Raw genomic sequence first — 4,293 nt, 5'->3', positions numbered from 1 at the left:
CAGATGCTTCAGGTCACGTTTTTTTGGGTTATGGACCGCTGAAACCCAGAAGTACTGGAATGGGTTACTTCCGGGTTTTGGTGGTCGCACATGCGCAGAAGCGCTAAATCGTGGTTTGTGCATGCGCAGAAGTGGCAAATCTCAACCTGTGCATGCACAGATGCGCAGCTGTGGGTTGCGGACACTGCGGGTTGCGAACATGCATCCCTCACAGATCACGTTCGCAACCCAAACATCCACCGTGTGTGTGTGTGTGTGTGTGTGTATAGCAAAGATGTGTATATAACATAACATCCACACTTGCATAGCAAGTATCAGATTTTACATTAACATGAATGATTCTTATTAATCCAGTGTCTAATGTCCCAGGTAGAGCACAGGTTTTTTAAAATGCCTCATGAATAGTCATTTTCAGGGAATACAGTAATATAGTCCAAGCCGTTTTGTGCAGATAGATATTATCTGGAAATCAGCTTCAGCTGGTGCAGAATTTGGTGGCAAGGTTGTTCACTGCAACAAGAGAGTTTGCAGATAAGACCAATGACAGCACTGGCTGCCAATGAGCTTCCGGGCCCAATTTAAAGTGGTGGTTTTCCCCTATGAAGCCTTTAATGGTTCTGGACCGCAATACCTGAAAGACTGCCTCTCCCCATATAGACTGACTCGGATCCTGTGTTCATCATCTGATGCCCTTCTTCATGTGCCTCCTCCATGAGAGGTCCAGAGGGTGGCAACACAAGAAGAGGCAGGGAAGGACTGGAGGTGGACAGACCACTGGTTTGGTATTAAAACCAAAAGGACGGCCTTGTTTTTCATTGCACAGCCTTAGAAGAGGCATGTCTACAGAGGTTGTTGTGCAGAGCCGATGCACTTCAGAATTTCAGTTTACCACAACACCTGGGCTCTAGGAGATTTGGATAGAGATGGCTCTGGGATGATATTGGTACAACTGCACATAAGTCCTTTTTGTGCCCACTAAGAGGTTGTGTGATGGTTTGCACAAGGACTACCTCTCCCCATACAAACTATCCTGGACTTTGTGTTCATCATCTGAGGCCCTTCTTTGTGTGCCTCCTCCATGAAAGGGCTGAAGGGTGACAACATGAGAGCGGGGCCTACTCTGCAGTGGCTCCCCATCTGTGGAATGCTCTCCCCAGGGAGATTTGCCTTGTGCCTTCACTATATATATTTTAGGCACCAGGTGAAAACGTTCCTTTTCAACCAAAACTTTGGCTGATTAATATTCTACAGCCATTTAAGATGTGCCTGTGGGAAGCGGGGTATTGTTTCACTGTTTGTTGTTGTTGTTTAGTCGTTTAGTCATGTCCGACTCTTCGTGACCCCATGGACCAGAGCACGCCAGGCACTCCTGTCTTCCACTGCCTCCCGCAGTTTGGTCAAACTCATGTTGGTAGCTTCGAGAACACTATCCAACCATCACATCCTGTTGTCCCCTTCTCCTTGTGCTCTTCCTCTTTCCCAACATCAGGGTCTTTTCCAGGGAGTCTTCTCTTCTCATGAGGTGGCCAAAGTCTTGGAGCCTCAGCTTCAGGATCTGTCCTTCCAGTGAGCACTCAGGGCTGATTTCCTTCCGAATGGAGAGGTTTGATCTTCTTGCAGTCCATGGGAATCTCAAGAGTCTCCTCCAGCACCAGAATTCAAAAGCATCAATTTCACTGTTTAGCTATTTACTTGTGTTTTTATCTTGTATTTTATTCCATGAACAGGATGAAGGGCAGTATATAAATCAAATAAAGAAATAAATAAGACCTGTTTCACATTGGATTCTAACCCGCAGGAGCCAGCATGGTCGTCAGTTAGGGGTGATAATGATGGAAGTTGTATTCCAACAACTGGAGGGCCAACCGATGAATATTATAGAGCTACTCTGCAACTTTGTGATCCTCACAATACTGAGTGGCTTGGGGCTAGGGCAGGAGTGCCATGGCACTGGTACCGAAATTTGTGGGTGCCCAGGCCCTTCCTGGGGATTTTTGTGGGTGCTCAGGCACCCAGGGCCTGAGGGAGTAGGCACCTATGGGCTGGTCATACAATTGGGGTGCTGTCCTAGAGGAGAGAATGGACCGCCTGCCCTTTTCCCTTTAGAGGCTGAAGGAGGGGATGCGGCTGCCATATCCATGGAGGGGCAGACAAAGGACAGGGGTGAGTATTTAAGGGCTTTCTGCAGGGATCTTGGCCGTGTCAGAGAAAGACAAGCTGTTGCCCAAGTGGATCTGATTCAGCAGGGCATTTCACACTGAGCCAACAGTGTGACGCGGCAGCTAAAAAAGCCAATGCAATTCTGGGCTGCATCAATAGGAGTATAGCATCTAGATCAAGGGAAGTAATAGTGCCACTGTATTCTGCTCTGGTCAGACCTCACCTGGAGTACTGTGTCCATTTCTGGGCACCACAGTTCAAGAAGGACACTGACAAACTGGAACGTGTCCAGAGGAGGGCAACCAAAATGGTCAAAGGCCTGGAAACGATGCCTTATGAGGAACAGCTAAGGGAGCTGGGCATGTTTAGCCTGGAGAAGAGAAGGTTAAGGGGTGATATGATAGCCATGTTCAAATATATAAAAGGATGTCCCATAGAGGAGGGAGAAAGGTTGTTTTCTGCTGCTCCAGAGAAGCGGACACGGAGCAAGGGTTCCAAACTACAAGAAAGAAGATTCCACCTAAACATTAGGAAGAACTTCCTGACAGTAAGAGCTGTTCGACAGTGGAATTTGCTGCCAAGGAGTGTGGTGGAGTCTCCTTCTTTGGAGGTCTTTAAGCAGAGGCTTGACAACCATATGTCAGGAGTGCTCTGATGGTGTTTCCTGCTTGGCAGGGGGTTGGACTCGATGGCCCTTGTGGTCTCTTCCAACTCTATGATTCTATGATTCTATGATTCTGCAATCATTCTGATCCGGTAGGTTGTTAGTCTACTAAAGAAGCAGGATGGTGAAGCAGAACGACTTGGATGAAAGAATTGTGGGCATGCTCATCAAATTTGCAAATGACATGAAACTGGGAGGGGTAGCCAATGCCATAGAAGAGAAAATCGGGATTCAAGACGACCTTAACAGATTGGAAAACTTTTGCCCAAACTAACAAAATGAATATCAGTATTTCCGTGATTTGGTGGTCCATAACCTGAAAAAATGCAACCTGAAGTTTCTGTAACCCGAGGTAAAGGTAAAGGGACCCCTAACAATTAGGTCCAGTCGTGACTGACTCTGGGGTTGCGGCGCTCATCTCGCTTTATTGGCCGAGGGAGCCGGCGTACAGCTTCCGGGTCATGAGGTCAGCATAACTAAGCCGTTTCTGGCGAACCAGAGAAGCACACGGAAATGCCATTTACCTTCCCGCTGGAGCGGTACCTATTTATCTACTTGCACTTTGATGTGCTTTTGAACTGCGAGGTGGGCAGGAGCAGGGACCGAGCAACGGGAGCTCACCCCATCGCGGGGATTCAAACTGCTGACCTTCTGATCGGCAAGTCCTAGGCTCTGTGGTTTAACCCACAGTGCCACCTGAAATAATAGTCCCACTCTTTTCTGCCTTGATCAGATCACACCTGGAATACTGTGTCCAGTTCTGGGCACCACAATTTAAGAAGGATGTTGGCAAGCTGGGAGGTGGGCAGAGGAGGGCAACCAAGATGTTCAAGGGTCTGGAAACCAAGCCTTATGAGGAACAGTTGAGGCAGTTGGGTATGTTTAGACTGGATAAGAGGAGACTGAGAGGAAACATGTTAGCCATCTTCAGATATCTCAAGGGCTATCACATGGAAGAGGGAACAAGCTCATTTTTTTGTTGCTTCAGATTGTAGCGCCCAAACCAATTTCATCCAGTTACAAGAAAGCAGGAATAACCTTCTGGTGATAAGAGCCCTTCAACAGCAGAATGGACTCCCTTGGGGGATTATGGACTTCTTCATTGGAGATTTTTAAGCAGAGGTTGGGTGGCCATCTGTCATGGATGCTTTAGTTGAGATTCCTGCATTGCAGGGGGTTGGACTAGATGGCTCCCAAGGTCCCTTTGAATTAGGGTTGCCACAAAGGTTTTTTGACTAAAGTTGTTGAGCGATTTCCAACCGGATGCCGTTCAAAATGGCTGAATATGGTATACCCAACTTTGAATTCTACAGTTCTATGATTCTGAGGATGCTGTTAAGGTGCTACACTCAATATGCCAGCAAGTTTGGAAAACTCAGCAGTGGCCAGAAGATTGGAGAAGATCAGTCTACATCCCAATCCCAAAGAAGGGCAGTGCCAAAGAATGCTCCAACTACCGCACAATTGCA

The sequence above is a fragment of the Podarcis erhardii genome (genome assembly GCF_964252035.2).
Source record: "Podarcis erhardii genome assembly, chromosome: 7".
In the NCBI taxonomy this organism is placed as follows: Eukaryota; Metazoa; Chordata; class Lepidosauria; order Squamata; family Lacertidae; genus Podarcis; species Podarcis erhardii.
This window is presented reverse-complemented; position numbering follows the sequence as displayed.